The sequence below is a fragment of the Pezoporus flaviventris genome, unplaced genomic scaffold (assembly GCF_033815535.1).
Source record: "Pezoporus flaviventris isolate CSIRO_AGI_PZ_B2104156 unplaced genomic scaffold, CSIRO_AGI_Pfla_v1 ptg000009l, whole genome shotgun sequence".
Lineage (NCBI taxonomy): Eukaryota > Metazoa > Chordata > Aves > Psittaciformes > Psittacidae > Pezoporus > Pezoporus flaviventris.
Window position 1 is genome coordinate 4449006 of NW_026892557.1, and position 20082 is coordinate 4469087.

Genomic DNA, 20082 nt, shown 5'->3' on the forward strand with positions numbered 1-20082 from the left:
ATCCAGGAGAATTTTTCCCTTTTCGCCTTTTTTTCCCTTTGTATTGGCAATAATGTTAACCCAGTGAAAGCATGATTAAGATAATTAAATGAGCAATTTACTTATTAATAGATTGCAACCTTTTCAACAAGCTTTCCTGGGTTCTCCTCCTTTGAATGCAAGCTCCTTGCGAGTGGGAAGGAAGGGGTTGTCCAGGGATGTGACCCAGAGCTCAGCTCCCTGCTCCATCAGCAGGACCCAGCATCCCTGCCCGGGGGCTTGGGAAGCTCCTGCTGGGCTGGGAGCCTAGCTGCCTGTCAGCTGCTCAGGGTACAGCACCTTCAGACACCTCAGACGGAGGCACTCGGGTGATGCGCTCCTGTGCCAATCCTGCGAGTAGCTGGAATTGAATTCCTGGCTTAGTATTTCCCTGGACGCTGATTTATAATGAACTGAAGCGAACCCATCATCTTCCCCAGTGGAAGCAGAACGAGCAGCTCGTGGCAGGCACTCCTGGAAGCACAGAGGAAGGAATGAGGAGGATGTGAAACACCCTCTTGTGCTCGCTGCGGGTGGTGATTGGAGACGGTGCCCGGCATCAAGCGCTCACCCACCAGTGCCAGAAGAACCTGTTGCATGGGCTTGCCTCCAAAGGCTCAGCATGCACGGAAAACAAACCCTAAGTCACAGGGCAAAAGGAAAACACCAAATCAAAGCCTCAACAGCTCTCCCCCATGGCAAACCGCTGCTCTTGTTGCCAGAGGAAAGAGCTTGGTGTTTCCCGAGGGCAGTTTCCCCCTCTGCAGTGCTTGGTTGCCTGGGATATCTCACACTGCGGTATTAAAAACCACATGGATAATTATTACTGCTCGCCAGCAGAATAGTTTCCAGAATCAGCATCCCTGCTTTCTGCAAGGAACATATCCCCAGGCAGTTCCCTTTGCGTATGAGTGCGCTGAACAAGTTCAAGTGAGACAAAATCCCACCAGCAAAGCACATTTATAGAGATGAACCATTGTGAAACAGTCCAAACTCATCGCAGCAGATCTGAATTATGGAACGATGAGCAACAAGTTCACTTTGATCCTCGGGGCTGAGGAGTTATAATTAGCGCCAGCACCATAAAACTGGCTTTTAATTAAACAAGCCTCAGAAGGGAGGGAGATTTGCGTGGTCCCTCCCTCGCTTATATAAAGCAGGGCTGGGGGATGCTGTGGTGGCTCCAGAGCCTGGGGAGCACAAAGCCAAGTTCTCAAGACAGGATAAGGAGAAAGGGGACATCAGGCAAGCGGGTAGTCTGCAGCCAGTGCTGGGTCCTTGTATTTTAGTGGCTCAAAGCCAAGTGAGATGCAAAGATCACAGAATCCCAGCCTGGTTTGGGCTGAAGGGACCTTAAAGCTCCTCCAGCTCCAACCCCTGCCACAGGCAGGGACCCCTTCCACTAGAGCAGCTTGCTCCAAGCCCCTGTGTCCAACCTGGCCTTGAGCACTGCCAGGGATGGGGCAGCCACAGCTTCTCTGGGCACCCTGTGCCAGCGCCTCAGCACCCTCACAGGGAGAAAGGAAGATGGTTTGTGCTGGTGAGTTGTGCTGCTCCTGGGTCTGTGCTATCCTGGGCTATGCTGATAGCAGCCAGCACCGGGCTGGCAGGAGCCAGGGTTCTAGTGTCCCAAGGGCCAGCTCAGAGGCCATCACTTGCCCTTTCCAAGCCTCTGGAACAGCCCGGCAGTACGTCCCACTACCTGTTGCCTGTATTCTACTAGGCTGAGTTTCTTCCTGACAAGCATATGTTGCAGTACTGAGCGTGGAGACGCCTCTCGCACACTTGTCTCCTTCTTCGCACTTTAAAAAGGCTGTAGGAAAAGATGACATATGGCACCTCAGCTTATGATGCTTTAATCGACACGGGGAGGGCCAGGGAAAACAGAGCAGGGCGGCATTCCCTGGGGAGGGCACCTGGTCCCGCCGGGATGCTGCCTGCTGCCACTGGTGCCATTAGCTGAAGGCACACGCCAGGGCTGGGTGGTAGAATAAGCAATTGTCAATGTCAAAGCCAAAGCTCCAGTTCTTCCAGTACAGAACTGAAGTCCACTCTCATCACTACCCAAGTTTCTTCCACTTGAGCTAAGGCAGGCTCCACGCAGAGCTGCCCATTTGGGAATGCTGAAGGCAGCACTGAGGCTGTCGGTGCCTTGGGAAGGATGAAACTGTCCCACTTGCTGTCTCTGAGAACAACCAAAAGTCATGAGGGGTGACAGCACGGTGCCTTCACTGGATCCGGAGGGGACAGGGAAGGCTGTTGGCACAAATACCTTGTGTAGCTGGGGAAGCAAATGCTGCTATTTTCCCTTAATATCAAACCTTATCTGCAAATGCCATTGCTGTCATAGTCTATAAATACTGGCTGTTCTGAAAGCCTCCTTCTCACCAGCTCCCCCCCAAAGCCCACTCCTCTTTCCAGACATCTCCTTGTTCCCTTCCCAGGGGCAACAAACAAAACCACCATGGGAATGCAAAGACCCAACTCATCACGCTGCAGACCTGGACATGGAAAGCTGGAGAAGCTCTGGCTACAGCAAGACACGAAGCACTGTGGATTACGGGAACACATTCATCTCTGCAATAGCTCCCCGGGAGGTGACAGTCACCCCATAATCACTGCTTTGTTCAGAGGGAAAAGAGCTTTCCATCCTGTCACTGAGCCAGCAAGAAAGCACCAGGGCTGGTCCTGCAGCAGGGGGTCCATCAGTGCCGGAGCCAAGCTGGGAGGCACCGCACTGCTGAGCCGAGCATGGGGTGGGAAGCATCCATCACCTCTGGGCCTGCCTCACATCCATAGGGAGTGGGTGGTACCTGTGTGGCTGCTCAGACTGTGAACCTGGGAAAGGCAGTCAATAAAGGGCAATCACTCGTGTGAACCTATCCCCATGCCACTGCCCCTTCTGCAGGACAATCACTGCTGAGCATCTTTGCTAGAACCAGTTTCTGTGAGATCTGAGGAATCTTTCTGCTTCTGCTCCGAGCACTGGGAGCGAGCCTATAAATCCAGTTAGTCACACTGGCTGGATTACACTGGACCTTGTACTTCTGCTTTTATTAACGAGATTGTTTACTGTATAAGAAGCTTTATGTAACTGGGAATCGGGGGTGATTTGTAGGATGGTGCAGATGGGAGCTGCCAACACTGAGCTCTCTGGGCTCGCCTGAAGCCCCCAGCCCAGCCCAGCCCTGAATAATGAGTAAAAACCTTGCTCTGGTAATTAAATGTCTGGCCCTAACTCACTGCAGCGGTGCTCTCAGTGTGGGATTTAAGAGTCTGAGCTTTCAGTCTGATGTGTGGGTTAGTATCAGTGATGCAGGGATGAAGTTATCCCCAGAGAGTGTTTCCCATGCAGTGTCTATCCCTTGGGTGTGAAGGGGATGTGCCTGCTCCTGATGGTGCCAGGCAGAGACCGCTGCGCCCCAAACCCACTGAGGCTGCTCAGTGATGACCAAGTACCAACCACCTCATCTATTAAATGCAAGCGCTGGGACTAAATCACACACTGGTCTTGCCCAGGACTATTAGATGTCTGGTTTATCACAATGGAGCAACCTCCCTCCTCCCCTCAACACTCATCGGGCTTCTCTGCATCCCTTCTTCCTATTCATTTACACAGCTTTTCAAGTGGCTCTGCTCAATGGGTTCACAGAGCCAAGACTAAGCGCTGGTACCAGGCATCAGTTAAGATCTCTAGCAGCTAACTGGGGCACTTTCAGTGAAGTGCTGATCTTCAAGGACAAGTTATAGATGCAACACAGCAGCACGAATTGGAGGGCCATTCACAGCTCCCCAGTGAGGCTGGACCCATTCTGGGGCTCAGCAAGGCTCCTATGGCACCCTCCATCCCGCAGGCATTGCTCCCATTCCATCCTCCCCAGCATGACCTGAAAGCATCTTCCTGCACGAGCCTTTCCATCTGTGCACAATCAGCCTTAATCCTCAAGCAGAGTTAATTCATTTACTGTCATTTATTTCCCCTGCCAATCTCTCTGAAATTAATGGACAGCCTTCTTGCTATGCCACAGCCCAGCATCACTCATCGTGTCAGCGCAGCCTGCTGAAGGCAGCTCACATGGAAAATACCAGGAAAACACAGGAAAACCCCTGGATGAGCCTCATCCGGCAGCAGGAGGAACCGAGCAGCGGCTGCTGCCTCCCAGCAAGGCATCACGCCTGCCCTAAGACCTTGTTGGTAGACCCAGTATTGGCTATTCAGGATGGTGTTTATCCTGTGGCCAAGACGTGACTCGGAGCTCCTTGGCCTGCAGGCAGCACACAGGAACACCAGCCAGTCCCAAATACCAAGACCCAGGTCTGGGTTGGTAGCACGAGAGGTGGCAGCAGCATCGTAACGTCCTGACCAAGTCTTGCTGGAGAAATAAACATCCTAGAGATGCTCCAGGTCATGTATTTTTCATGAGCTCATTCCACCACCAGGATCTGCACCCTTTAAGCAGATCAGATGTAACAGAAGTCATTTTTATAACGACTAATTGGTTTGAAAGCTGGTTCTGATCCTCCCCGGTGAGAGGAAGGCAGCTTGGCTGGCTCTGCTCTGCAGTGAGGCAGGAAGGGTGCTGGAGGGACCCATGGGCATCCAGCCCCACTGCTCAGGTCCTGCTCTTGTGCCCTGCTGAGTCTCCTATCCGGAATCGTGGGCCGTTTCTGGAGGAAAACCACACATTTCCTGGGAATTCAGGGTCTGGGGAGGTGTACGAGCCCCCAGCCCTGGGCCGGCCCCACTGACCCGCTCAGTGCTGAATTCCTTCAGCAGGACAGAACAGCAGCATTGGGCTCCTGGTGGAACAGCCCGCGCAGTGATTTATTATGGTGCTAGATTTAGACCACGGATTTAGATATTGATTGAGTCTGAGCCTCCAAGCAAAGAGCGCTAATTAGCACATGCAACAAAGAGCCAGCTTTTAATTAAATACAGCTTAGTGAGAGGCCCTGCTATAGACAACTCTCCTTGTATGGGAGAGACGCGTGCGGGAGGGTTTCAGCCCAGGACAGACACTAGGTGGGAGTTTGGTGGCTGCCCCATGATGTGGGTCCTGAAACAGGGGTTGGGAATCAGCCTTGCACCCCCAGGGCAGAGCAAAGCCAGGAGTCCCATTGCCCACAGCCCCTCTCCTGCCCATGCTGCTTCCTCCTCAACCATCATCTCCTCAACCATCATCCCTGTCTTGCCACAGCAAATAACCAAACAAGCGTCACAGAGAAGAGAATAATATTAATATTAAAAAGGCATTTATAGTTCTAATCAAGCTTTGGGGGGAAAAGACAGCTTAACATGGCACTTTACACAGTTGATAAAATGTTTGACATTTACTGGTGCCTGTAATGAATCTTGTCTCAATTTTCCCTGTTAAAATGCCACTCCAGATACTCTATCTATCTGTAGGGTTTAAAAAGCACTTATCCAACAAAGCCTTATCACGACTGCGAATATTAAAGGGTGCCTCAGCAGAGCACCACCAACTGCAGGGTTTGCTGGGTCTGCAGCAGGAGGGGAGAGCTGGAGCATCTCCATGTCCCCACTATAGCACAGCCCAGCAAAACACCATCATCTGCCCACTGGTTTCCTGGGAGATTTGTTCCAGTAACCAAAAGGATGCCAGTCCCAGAAAATGGTCAATTTTCCTTCTCTGCCACTGTCCTTTTCCTCCTCATGTGCTTTGATCAGTAAGGAAACCCACGAATGTTGCCCTGGCTGCCAAGTTGGTGTCAGTCTCCTAAATCCGCTCTTGTGACGGATTGGAAAGATGCATCAGACCTTGTGCTCATGGCTTTGCTCTACAGCAAACCCTCCTCCGGGTGCTGAAATGCTCTTCAGGCATTATTCTGTCAGGCCTTTCACTCCCATTATCTCTTTGTTTTGGCAAAAGAAGTGGCAGTCATGTGGGATTGACTCACCACATCCCTGGAACCCTGTTAGCATCGTGGGAATCTCGGGACTCATGCAGTTATCCCATCAGCACGGCACACAGGGCTCCAGGCTTGGTCACAGCCCAGCACCGAGCCCTTGGGATAAAGCAAACCCAAAGGTTTTGGAGGAGGAGGAGGCTGGAAGTTTACTTTGTCCCGTGGGAAGAGACGAGCGGCGCTGCCGGCAGCAGCACTGACCTTGGTACCCAGCCCTGCCCGCAGGCAGGATGCAGCGCAGTGGTACCGGCTGCAGCTTTATCAGCGCACAGCAGTTGTCCTGTGCAAATACAGCTGACAACCACAGCTCCTGAGCAAGCCTTTATCTGCCGAGTGCTTCTGCTCCCCTCCTGGAAGGACACTGCGGAGGGGAACATCAGCAGCACACACAGAGGCAGCTCCTCCCGGCTGCGCGGCTCTGGTCCTTGATTCCCTGTGAACAGGAGCTCTCACATCTTCCCCCTCTCTCTTCTCCCTTTGTTTTCAGAGGGAAGAAATGAATTATTCTATGGAACTTAGCGCCTGTCTCAGGAGCATGGTAGAGAAAATTAGGTTTTAATAGCTCTGAAATTGAGGCTCTTCGGGTCAAGAGGACAAGATGCTGCTGGTGAAATGACAGCCCTATAAAGGGGGAAAAAAGCTAACATTTTGTTACTCATCAGAGAGTCACAGTCCAAAGACAGCAGGCAGGAGCTTAAAAACCTGCTGTGCTCTTCAGGCTGCTGTAATGTTTAGTCATAAGCTCCTTTTCTCTCTTGTTGTGTATATATATATACATATATACAGGCTTTGGGACTGGAGAGCTTGGCTTTCTGTCCTTGGACGTGCCTGGGAATTCCTCAAGTTACTGCTGGAATTGGAAGGTTTGCTCAGAAATAAACGGTGCCATTCCTGATGGCTTCACAAGCATGAACTGGGGTCCCCGATGATGCCTATGGGATGGAGGCACTCACCAGAACCGACAACAACCTGCGTCACACAACGCCAAGTCTCTCCGGCATTCCCACTATTAACAGCTTTTGAAACCCCAAATCGCTAGAAGAGAGGCATCATATCCATCTGAGGACAGGTAATTCTGAGTGAGTTATGCAAAGGGAAAAATGCACTGAGATAAAGAGCAACGCACTTTAAATGGAAAGCATAAATAAGCCACAGACAATGCCCTCGTGACCAGGGAGCTGGAGCTTGATCCCCCTTTTGCTAATTGAATCCACAGCAAAACTGACTAAATGAAAACCAGGAGACCTCTTAATGCCTTTTCCCATAGGAAAACACAGGGAGAGGAGTGGAAATTGCCTGCCATGGGGCAGAACCAGGGCACAGCGCAGCACAGCATCAGCGCCATCCTGGTCCCTGTGCAGAGGCTCAGTGAGTGCATGGGCAGGGCAGGAGCCAGGGGCCACCCCAGGCACGGGAGGACCATGAGCTGCTGCAAGGAGAAAAGCTACAAGCTCAGGCACAGTGAAATTGCTTCGGCTCACACAGGATGCAGAACTTTCTGAGACATTGTGCCAAGGAGCGCTGGGTTTGACTCGTTACTGAAGGGATGAATGGGCTGTAATTATTCCTAATTTCATATTCAGAGATCATTACCGTCCCTAAGAAAGTTGGACAGGGAGCTCTTGAGATCCTGCAAGTTACTTCAATTATTCATAGGGCTGAGAGAACGTTCTGGTGGCTCCGACTGCAGCAGGGCAAGCGCCTTTGTTCCAGGTCACCCGCTGCTTTGTGGCTGTTTCCGCTGTGATGAGGCAAGACAGAAGAAGGCCACGATGGGCATGTTCTCACCCTGATGCACATCAGCTCGCTTGCACCGCTGCTGCTGGAACACATCCCAAAGGCTCCCAAAGTGCCTTTGCCACTGTGCTGTAACAGGGATACAGCTCCTGCTCGGCCGACTGCGGATTTCCTCTGGTGAGCACCAGTCAGTTCTGAGCTTCCACTGGTACAGATTGAGGCACAGGAACTAATGAGATGACCTCTGCAGCCCTGCTAAGGGCTGTAGGAGCTGCCATCGCTGACAAGCTCCCAGGGAAATCTGCACACTGAATTTTTCTATAGGCCTTTTATTCATGCGTGGCAACAGGTCATCCCTCCTGTATCCCGCAACAGGGCTGGAAACGCTTCCCAGAGCACAGGATGGATGCTCCTGGCTTGCTGCCTGCAGCATGCCAGGGCTCGCTGATGCAGGCTCGGGCTAGCAGGAGGCTTTAGCAAAGGCTCTCCTCTGGCTCTTGGCTCTGTCTTCCTCTGGGACTAAATCAAGCTCAGATGTTCCCACCATTGTGTTAGCAGCAAGAGAAGCAATCTCATAATTAGCTAAGACAGAAGTTGCCTTCTCCCCCCCCCCAATATCTATTGGCATAGGAACGGAAGGAATCTCCTTGCTAAGGAGATTGTTAGTAGCATGAAACCACCTGGTTTATAATAGTAAGATACCACCTGGTCTAGTGGAAGTTATCCCAGCCTGTGGGAGGGGGCCGGAACCCCCTTCTGACTCAAACCAATCTATGGTGCTATGAAAAGACATGGAAATATGCTGTTGATGCAAAACCTGCCCACCTAAAACCTGAGGCAATTCCCTGTACCTTCTTATCCCACAGCTCATCCCGTTGCTGAGCTGTACAGCAGCACTGGAGGGCAGGAAGGGATCAGGACATGGCAGAGACTGCCTCAGCTTTCCCATCATATCCCCTCTCAAGGTCTTACAGCAGTGCGAAATCGCTGATCCTTGCAGCGACCTTCACTGCCTGATCCCATGGGATCGCTGTGCCCAGGCAATGTGCGGAGGGGGGGACCAGGACATGGTGCCTGGTGGAAGCTGTTGTCCTCTGACCATGCATGAAGGCACACAGAGGAGTGTGACCAGGAGCGGGTGATGCACGCCCTTACTTACGCCTCCCATGCACGCTTCCCTAATGCATGGAACCGTCACATTGCTTTAAGCATTGCGCCCAACTTCTGTCCTCCAATCAATGCCCAATTTCCTCCCAAGGATAAAGCCGTACATTATTTTTGGCTGACCAATTCAGCTCAGGGGACTCTAATTTCCACCTATGCACTCAGAGGACAAATGCTTCACCGTGATTGCCTCAGAGCAATGACAGAACAAGCACGTTTCTAATAGCTGGCAAAGCGCGTACAAAGTGTATTAAATGTATTGACTTTGGCACTTGCCGGGTCTCGGGAGAAGCTCTTGGAGCTGCACGTGCGCGATGCCTCTGCTCCCCCTGCTCCCTTCTGCTCTCCTCTTCTGCCTGGAAAACTCCCTGTCCCCCAAACCGTGCCTGGATAGAGGTGACCGACATTTGCCGGCAGCTCATCTCTGCCCCACCGGAGCTGCCCTGACCCACGGGGTGAGCAGGGGATGCTGGTGACACCCACAGATGGCAAACGGCCGCCCCGATGGCACTGGAGTGGTGCTGGCAGCATCTGGACTGAGCGATGCTCGCTGCGACCCCGGAGCCAGCGCACGAGAACGGGAACGCATCCAGGACAACAGCACCAAATGCTCTCTTGGCTCCATAACTCCCGTATCCATCACGTCCTGGTGCTCAGAGCCTGGCTGGGATTCACTTCGGGACAAACTGCTGGGAGCAAAGCTCCCAAGGGACCAAGGTGAGGACATCACCTTCTTGCCCCGGTGCCGGGGTGAACCATCCGGCTGCCGTGCTGATGGATAACTGTAATTAGCTTTCGGAGCTCGTAATTACAGAAGGGGTATAAATGGTGGTGGGGCCTGCAGGGAATCCCGTGGGAGCCTTTCCCAGTGCCAACCTGGGGAGCCACAAACTCATTCCCAGGACCTGCTCTCCGGCCACACACAGCCTGGGATTTTATGATGTGTTCCCTAAAAGAAGGGCAGGAAGATGAAGCCCTGAGCAGCATCTGCCTCGTGGGCCGCTGCCGCTGCCGAGATGGGAAAATTGCCCTTTGTTCTTCAAACATAAATCTGAGGGAAAGCCCTTCATAGGCAGGCAGCGTTCTCTGGGGGCTGCCAAGGACTTCACAGGCGTCACCATGAATAACAGTTTATCTACAGAGTTTCATTCAAAATGAAGCCTCAGACACGGCCTGAAATTATGGGGACGCTGTGAAAATGGCTTTATAAACTATTGCTTTTTCCTCTCCGAGCAGCAGCAAAGTACGGGCCAGACAAAAGGCAGCCGAGCCTCTGAATGTAATAAATAAGTCAGCAGAGCTGATAAAAATAAAGGATGAAATACAATTCAGCCATTTGGTGACAGATCCCATCTTAGCTGTGATATAGAGTCTGTTGAAACTGTCATTGCTTCAGGAAATTAAAGAATGAGCCCATTAGTAAGGATATTTAAAGATGTTCATATTAAGATTATGACTTCCCAGACTCAGCCCGTGCAGGGAAATCGCTCCATTCGAAACTCATTTTTCATGGTCCCTTTTCAGTCCCCAAATGGTGCCACAGGGGATGGGAGGATGCACCAGGATGGGGATGCAGCATGGGAGCTGCTCGTGGGTTGTGATAGGAATGGGAACACCTAAGCCTAAAGCGACGCCAAAGCAAAGCACCTAAGAAAAGCCAATAAGCAGCACCTGAGAGGTGTAGGGGAGGAGAGCTGCAGCGAGGAGGGTGCAGGAGCACCCACAGCCTGGAAGTGGCTTGTGCACCCAATAAGGAGGTGGTGTTAAAGAAGAAAAGCAATGGCAGGGAAAGGTGAAGGTCTCTAGTCCCGGTATGTTGAAAAACTGATGGATAATTGTAATTAGCTTTCAGAATTTTTAATTATAGAAGGGGGATAAATAATCACAAGGCACAGCCTCGCTAATGAGAGCCCTTGTGCTAAGAAACACAGGGATGCATTTGTTAGGGAGACTTTGAAAGCTCTGCTGTTAATTAGGTGTCTCACAGCCAGCAGGGTTTCAGGAGAAGGAGAAACATGTATACATTTAAATCAGGCTCATTGTGAGAGGTATCCAACATCAATTATGGGATAGCAGGGTGCTAAAATGAACGCGCTTTGCAATTAGCAAGTGGATCTCAAAGGCAGAGAGGAGCCTTTGCTTCCTCTTCAGGTGCCTATCAGAGGTATTTAATGTTGGTCAGGACCCAGGGGATGAGGAGGAGGAAGAGGAGAGACAACCTGCCTTCCACACGTGCTGGAGAGCATCCCACAGCATCCTGGTGCAGGCAGGGATGGAGCAGGGCTTCCGTGGGATATCACAGCTGGGCTCACACAGCCCCAGCACTGCTTTCATTGGCAGGGCAGCAGCGGAGAGGGGGAAGGCTTGATTACTTTAATTAAGCATGTGGGAAGGACAAACAGGTTGTGCTTCCCCACCCACAGAACCCAATGGGGACACTATGGGGGAGGTCCAGCCTCCCCGTGATGCTGCATGGACAAAATAAACCAGTGTGTCCCTTGTGGGAGCTGCAGCCAGACCCACAGCGGTCCCACACCTCGGCTGCTGTGGGACCTGTCTCTTCTCTCCCCGGTTATAAGCAAAGAGAAAAGGAGATTCCCCCCGTCCTGCCTTAGATTGTCTTTTTGGGCTACAAATATCAAGCCTTGCCACAGGAGTTTATGCAAGTCATTATGTTTAGCTGGTATTTGGCTAAATCTAATGAAGCAACGATAAACAGCTCAGCGTTTCCTTCCCTGGTGAATAATGGATATTAATTTGGCTGTCAAAAGAGAAACCGCTGCTCATTGTAAGAGATTAGATTCCCATGCTGAAACCTGGGGAGGGGATTGGATTCTCCTCACCAGGGAGGTCAACATTCTGGAAAGCCTGTGTCTCCTCCTGCACAAACCAGCACAGGGATGTGGGGCAGAAGGGCAGCCCTGCTCCAGCAAGAGCCCGAGCACAGCCATCCCTCTGGTTTTACAGCTGGTACCTTTACGCACGGCCTAGGCATTAAAATATAAATGGCCACAGACCATCTGCTGCACCTATCACCAGGCAGAGCTTAGGCACCGTGATGATGACAAATTACAAGGGAAATCACGGAAAGCTGCCTAATATGTCTTAGGGAAGGGGTTGGAAGTTACCTGCCTTCAGCCAGACCGCCTTTTCCCGCCTGCAAATTATTCCCTGCTCCAGCTGCAGCTGGAATGAACATCTGTGGCTCACGGGAAGAGAACTTCAGAGCTGGAAAAACCACCCTCAGCATCCTGAGCCTTAACTACAGTGAGATGAAGGCCCTGCGTACGGCAGCAGAGTGAATGTTTGTGCATCGACAGACAGAGCCGTGGCTCAGGGAAACACGTATTTACTGGAAACACGTATTTAGCTGGAAGGTGGAAAACTGTCTCAGAGACTAAGTGTTCACTCCACCAGAGAGCAAACTGCACCAAAGCAGCGTCTCTGCCTTGAGAATAAATCTCTTATTGCTGCTCTGAATCCCTTCCTGGTTTCAGCTTGGCTGTAAAGCCCAATGGTGAAGCAGCAGCAGGATGAGGAGCTGAGAAAAGGTTCCTGGGACCAGGGAGTGTCCAGCATCTGGTGATCACGAAGCAGCTGATTTGTACGAACACTTGTACCGGTGATGTTCGCATCTACTGAAGCTGGTACATTAATGCTCAGGAATGATCCCAGCTCATTATGCTCCGTAAAAACTTGATGGCAAATGAAATGTGCTGCTGTGGGTAAATCAATATTGTTAGTCCCTTTTGGCAAACTCTGAAATATGTTGTTTTCATTATGAAAACCATCATGGCAAGGCGCTGGCCTTGGGTAGAGGAGAAGGAAGCCAGGGGACAGGAAGCAGCATGCAGCTGGGTTTTGTTTGTTTCAGGAGGGAAGCAATCCTAGGGTTCAGGTGAGAAGAGGTGTGAGTGGTGGCCATTCCTGCTGCTTCACCTCCTTCCTCAATGTCCGAATTCCCAGGGTGATGTTTCACCTCACGATTCACATCTTGGCATCCTCATTCCTACCAGCATTTCCCATCAAGCGGCTGCCGGTGGGTGAGGAAGCTGCAAGCCTGGCACAGCCAACAGCATCGCTGCACCCACGACACGGGCAGCGGCTCGAGTGGTGGGTCTGGGGGCATGGGAGCCATGGGGAGCTGCTCGACCGGCTGCCATCACTCCATCCCCACAGCCAGGCTGCTGTTGGAGGAGCATAAACTGTAATGACCCCAAACACGCCACGGCTTCAGCAGCCGCACCAGCCGCACGCTGGGCTCTAAAAGTACTGGTGTGTGGCTCTCCCTTTCTGGGCCTTGTGCTTTCAAGTGAAACATCAAAGCCCAGCTGGGGAGGAAGATCTGAGCCTTGCGCCTTTACAGTTGTGCATTAATCTGCCACTTGATGGTCGTTTATAACAGCATGGGAAACGTGGTGCCACTGCGGGAACCCTGGGACAGGGGATGACCCCGTGCTCCAGCATCCTCCTGCTGCCAGCCCCATCCCAGCCCGGCAGCCCATGGGTGCCACAGGGGGCTCAGCCTGGTTCCCTGCAGCTCCCCGTGCTGCTCGCAGCGCCATCTCGGCGCTAGCATCACGTTAATGCGCTTCTAACTTTATCCAGCACGTGGGCTGCAGGGAAACGTGCTTCACACATGACGGGAGGGGAAACGTGCGGCTGCTCCCGGGGAACGGGCGGGTGTGAAAATGAGTCCACCCCGGTGGGCGAGGGGAGGCGAGAGCCAGGCAGGCACTGCAGGGCCCCGGCAGCACCGGGGGCACTTTCCACACTGGATCCTTCCATCGCTGCCGGCTGCTGTCCCTCTACCCCGGGCAGAACAGAGCCGTCTCCTTCCCAGCAGCTGCTCTGCACACCGCTGGTGGGATGTGTTGAGTTTCTTGGCTTGCTGGAAGTGCCAGCATCCCCTGTCCGAGGCTGTGCCAAGGGCTGAGGGAAGGGGGATGGAGTCCACGTGTTTCAAGGGGCGCAGAGGGAAAGAGGCTCCCCGCTGGCAGCTGGCGCTGCACTGCATGTGCCTCAGCAAGGCGACCACAGAGCCCCGAGGGAGTGCAGAACTCACCCAAGCGAAAGCTTGGAAGGGGACTGGGGAAAGAGCGTCAGGGTTTACTGTAAAAACAGATGCTACACTTTGATTTTGGCAAAGGAAGCGACTCCAGCATCTGCTCGGGAAGATGCCCAGGCTGGCAGTGCTGGGGAACGCGGGGGCCCCCGCAGCCCGGCAGCAGCCCAACGGAGCCAATCTTTCCCCTTCGTCCTTATGCAGCTCAAAGACAAGAGGCAGGAAGATGAGGAAATGCCCCCCACGAGTACAACTGATGACTGGTTTAAAATACTTCAGCATGCTACAGCGCTTGCCTGTATCACTGAACAATCCTCTGCAATCCAGGCTTCCCAGTGGCTCTGCTGCCCACCGAGCTGCAGCACTTCAAACCTGCTTTTCTCTCCAAAGGGATGCATGTGGCTGCTCCTCTTCTGCTTACAACTGAGTACCCCTTAGAACAAAAACGAGGCAGAGAAAGAGAGGGTACTCTTGCCTATGCAAATACAATATGCATTCAGATTCAAATAAAATTATAGCAAATAGAATCTGCAGCATTGGAGATAAAAATGGTAATGAGTTTTAATAGTTCACTTTGATTTCCTCTACTGAAATAGACTCCAGGAGGCTGATAACTGCACTGGGGAGATGTTAGATCCCTGGTCACACATCAGGCAGCTGTACAGCTTCCAGGGAGCAAGGGAGGGGGAATGGCACATTGCTGCAGCTCCCGAACATCGCAGCCTTGGCACGAGTGGAGGGCTGTGAGAGGTGGCCATTGCAGCAGGCGTGCAATTAGAGCCGCTATCGATCGTTAATATGCTTTGAATCAATAACCTGGGCGAAGCCAAGGGCTGGATTGATGCCACAGGCGTGTGAAGTACCCATAGAATTGTCACCTAGGTGTTGAGGGAGGGCGAGCTTCTCCTCTGCTGGACCAGGATGCGATGGCCAGAGAAAAGACAGGAGCTGGTAACACATTCCCTCATTCCTGGAGCACCCGTTCCTGCCAGACAGACATAATTCCATACAGCAGCTGTGCCTTTCACCGAGGACCCACGTTCCAGCTAATTGTGCATGTACACACACGACCATGGGGCAGAAATCCAGGTCTGTAATCTCCTGTTCCCTGAAAGAAGCGTGATTGAACTCATTACTGCTACCACTGATGGCTGATAAATTAACGATCCAGCAGCGTGTGAGCAGCCACGAGCACGGAAGGAATCACAGAGCTGGGAATGGATTGCCTCTGCAGCCCCATCGGTGCACAGCACCCATCGCTCTGCCTCCTGCAAGGCAGCCAGCACCAAACCCTGGAGCCAGAGCACTGGGTCAAATAGCAGGAGGAAACCTCAAACCCTTCTTTATGCTTCTTGCTCCGAGAGCTCAAGGGCAAAGCCTGAACACCAGAGGCAGGGAGACATCGCAGGGCTGATTTGTGAACATCGTGTTGAGACGTCTAGGATCAGCTCTGGAAGTGTTTTAGTGATGCAGGCAGTGATTCAGTGAGTCAGCTGGGTTATCCACCCCTCGCTGAGGAAGCGATTGAAATGTTTGTGGCTGAATATCATCCGGGAAGAGCGGAGCAGTCAGACCCGGCGCATAAACTGTCATGTTTATATCCCAGGATCTCCTCAGCCTCGTCGCAAGGCTGAGCGGAGCATTCATCATCTCCATACGTGCTGCTCGGGTTGCTGCGGGGCTGGCTCAGACAGCACCGTTCCCGGCTTTACCCTGACTGCAGCGGGTGGGTTGGCTGGAGCCCTGTCCTCAGCCTCACCCGCAGCAGGTCCAGCCGGGATGCTCCTGGGAAACGCCAGGGATACCCTGGGAAAGCCGCCTCCTCATTTTTCTATACCACATCCTGTGTTACCACCGGGGCACGCGGCTGCCCCAGGTCCCTCTGCACGGCACCGGAGCCGCCTCTCCGAGCACCTTTCCAAGCGGGAAGCTGTTTGCTTCCCGGCGGCTGTGGGGCTCGGATTGCGTTGTTCCTCCCCTCCCTGGCTAGCCAGCTGCCCAAAGACAAATTGTCCTCCCTTGGGGTGCACATTATAAATGCTTAAGCAAATTAGCCATAAATAGAAAATGTAACATATGGGTCTGTAGATAATGTTTCATTATAAATTATCATATTCTCCAGGGAGATACGCCTCTTCCCTTCACACCAAAGACTCCGTGTTTCTTCTTCTGTGCAGATTTGGAGTTTCTTCTTCTTCTGTTTTTTTTGGTAACTGTTTCTGACAACGATTGGACTCAGCAGTTGATTTCCTGGGTGCGGAAATTGGGATATGAAACCCACTTCTGCTGCAAATCCTCTCGGATTTAATACTCTCTCATTAAAAAAAGAACAGAAGTTAATACAGTTCTGATGAAAGGTGTCTGAGCAAAAGCTCTGAAGATTAAACAGGGCTGTTTATCCACCGAACACTTGCACCAAGGACAACAAGGCTTCTTCCTGCTTGGTCTGTGCCCAGCGCTGGCAGCGGCATGGGACCATGGGCCCAGGTCTCAACCAGATTTAAACAAAGCACTTCCCAGATCAAGGGTGCCCATGAGTTATTCCCCCTGACTCACTGATCTCTGAAGTTCCCTCCTCCTCCTGCTTGGGGGGAACTGCTCAGGAGGAATTTGCCCAACGCGGATGGATGCCCACCCATCATCCCAATGCCCTTCAAGCTACTCCAAGGACTGCAGCGAGCAGCATTCAGCACCCTCCGTACTCACTAAAGCACTTGAAAACTGCATTATTATTCAGCTCCCTGGGCTGGCAACTCACTGGGGCCTCAATCCTCACATGGATTTCAATGGAAAAGAGAGTTTCTTCCTCAAAAATTACGGTATACATAAACACAGACGCTGTCGGCACAAGTCACAGGGCAGCGAGTTGTTTTCTGCTTCACTTCCATGGGTGCATATGGCTGCACGTCTCCGTATAACAGAAACGGAACTAATTTGAACCACTTCAAAGGAGATTATTATAGACCGAGAGATTTACCTGCCTTAATTGGAGGAATCTTGGCACTTGCACCCTGCAGCTAATTGATGTCATCAAAGCACTGAACGAGTCCTGATTTTGGTAGTTAGAGTCCCACCTGGCATCTCTGCCTCTCAGTAATAACCACAGACTTAAGGGAAAGGAAATGTTTAAAGTAACATCTGTTGCAACGCAAATATTTGGGAGCAGCTCCCATCAGAGATGCTTCCTGGCCCGGCTGCACGTGTAGAACATCCACGTGTGGTTTGGCTGCATCTCCTCTGTTACCAGCACAGTGCCCGTAACACCCGCGCTGAAGGGATGCTCTGACACCCCCTAAAGGCAGCCCAAATGCTGGAAGCACTCTGGCTGTGAAATGCTCTTGAAGCATCCGCTGGACCCGGATACAGGATCCCATGGAATCGGAGTAGCCTGGGGCTTGTTTGTGGAGAACAAAGTAAGAACAAAACCAAGCGGGCAGTGGAGGGGCAGCAGAGCAGAGCTGCACCCACCAGAAAGCAAGCTCCTTCCAGTGCTATGGGTGAGCCTGAGGGTAAAGGGATGACCTTGATCCTTCCCAGGACTGAACTAAACCCAACAGGAGGGAAACAACCATGCACCGAGCCTGCAGGATGCTTCCCTATTACCCATTCCTGTTCCTAGTGTAATGCCACATGCCCTCAGGGAGGAATCACAGCAGTTCCTCTGCAGCACCAAAGGGTTTAGCAGATCTGTGCAGGAGGATAGGTGACTTAACTGGGTCTGCTGGCTTTGCTCTGAAAAGGCTCAAACCTCGTATTAGCCTCCTTAGCAAGTTTCCTGGCAAACTTCAACACTAGAAGGAAAAATATTCAGATTTAGATAGAATTTAATTCTTGGTGCAGCCTGCAGGAGATGCCTTTACCGGTGATGTTGCTGAACAGAGACAGGCTTTTGGTGTGCCCCTCTCCCCCATGGGATGCCAGTGCTCATATCCTGGGGCTTAAGGACTCAGCACACCCCATCTCCCCCCCCTCTGCCTCACTGCCAGCACTCCTGGGGGAAGACAAAGATGCTATCGGGAGCCTTGAGTGCTGGGGGTTTCTCTCTGGGATCAGCCCTTGAAGCTTCTGTGCTGTACCGGGCTCACAGCATCGCCGCAGCAGCAGCAGTCTGGGGTTCCCATTGCATTTCCCTTGCACATCTTTGCGACCCCTCGTCTCACACAGCTCAGAGAAACTTTCTGCCTGAGGAAATATTTACCTTTCCTGCACAGCAGCAGAGCGAGAGGTCGAGCTGAGCTGCCCCTTCCGCATCCCCAGCTGAGAGATGAGCATTAAGCAAATCAGCTTAGGCATTTGCAATAAATACCAACCCCAAGTTAGCCCTGCCGGTCGCAGAGCTTTGCCTTATTGTTCCAGTCAAAAAATAATTACCAACCGGAGGCCTTGGAGATTAAAAAAGGGGCAAAAGGAACAGAAAAGGCAGCGAGAGGGAAGAGCTGAGTTCCATGAGCTCCGGAGCTCCTGTTTTCCCACAGGCCCAGGGAAACGATGCTCTGCCAAGGCAATCGCAACCCGGAACCCTCCTTTGCTCCTTGCCAACCTGTTGCTTTTACAGCTTTGTGCTTGGACTTCTATTTATTTATTTTATTAAATTCATGGCTCATTCTCCACACCACTGCACGCTGCGCTCCGCACAATGAGATCAACGGGCACAAAGGCAATCTTGCGCAGGAGCCGTGCAAGCCACTGCCAGCAAACCATCCAAACCCAAGAGCTTCAGAGCCCACATTGCATGGGGAATGAGAGGGAGTCAATACTCTCCAGCCATCTCAGCTCTCCTCCAGAGGCTGCAACAGGCTCTGGTGCAGGCGGTGATGCCCTTTCCCCATGGGATTTCAACCGGGCAGGAAAATGAGGCAAAATCCATCCACTCTGAGTGTGGGTGATGAAATATTCATCCCCTTCCAGCCAGCATTCACAAGAAGGCTGCCTTAATATTAACCAAACAGCAAGGAGGTGGCAGGGACATGGGTCCCCCTTCTTGCTGCCTCCGGTACCTGAACGTGGCCGCGTTATCGGTGCTACCAAGCCACTGCTATATAACCACTGCATCCACCCAGGAGAGCACGGGCGCGCATCCCGCACATCGACGCAAAGCAAACACAGATTATGCCGTTTCTTCAGGCCTTTCATTCCCCACGTCAGTTTTTCTGTATAAGTATAGGTTTACACGAGAGGTAATTATCATCCTTTCAAAGCTCGTAGTGCAGCGTAAAATGAGACGGAGTATTACATCTGTAATATCATCGTAAATAAAAAGGGCTGTAATAACCCCTAATTAGCACATTAAAACAAGTTGAGGGCTTTTTTTCCTCCCTCCGGTGTAAACAAGACCTCCAGGAACACCTTACACTGAGACAGAGCCGGCGGTCTCCCTTCCCGAGCCTTAAGTTATGCAACACCCTGAAAACCAGCTATTAGTCGGAGTCGGACATGCCTTTTTCATGAAGATGAATTAATCATGGGCAATTCTGTTCCCTCTGCCGAAACATCTGGTGCCAGGCAGGGAGGAGTGGGTCCAGAGGCACAGCGCAGCCTCCTGCTCCTCCCAGCTCCCTTCAGGAAGCTGCAGGAAAAGGAGCTGCATGAAGATGAAGCCAAAAAAAAAGACCAGGAGCTCCTCATTGCTCCTACAACTGGGCACTAAAACAAGCGTTTGATGAACATCGCACAGCGCCTGGGGTGGTGACAGGGACTGCGCCCCATGGCTGCGCATCAGCAGGCACCAACTCCCCCATTGCTTCCTGTAGGCACAGGGAAGACAAACGGGCTCAGGCCTTTCCCAAAGCCGTGATTGCAATCCCCTGGGGAGACTCATTTTCAAATGATCTTGTTAGACATTGTTAGGAATTGATATATTTGCATAGCATGAATGTTAAAACTCAGAAAGAACTCAAACGCCAATTAGAACTGCAGCGGTTTCCCCCCTCCTCATTAATCAGTCATAAAAGAGCAGCTCCAGGTGTTTCTCCCTGACTAAACACCAGCAGAAGTCTATCGCTATTAATCTTGATGACCCAAGTGTCATCACCATACGCAGATATTCTCAAGGTGATGCAAGACTGGGAACGATTCAAGACGCAAGGCAGATGTGCAGCGTCCCACTCGCCCAGGATCAGGCCCGGAGCCTGATGCTAGGATATCAGTAGTCAGGGACACAGCCAGGCTGT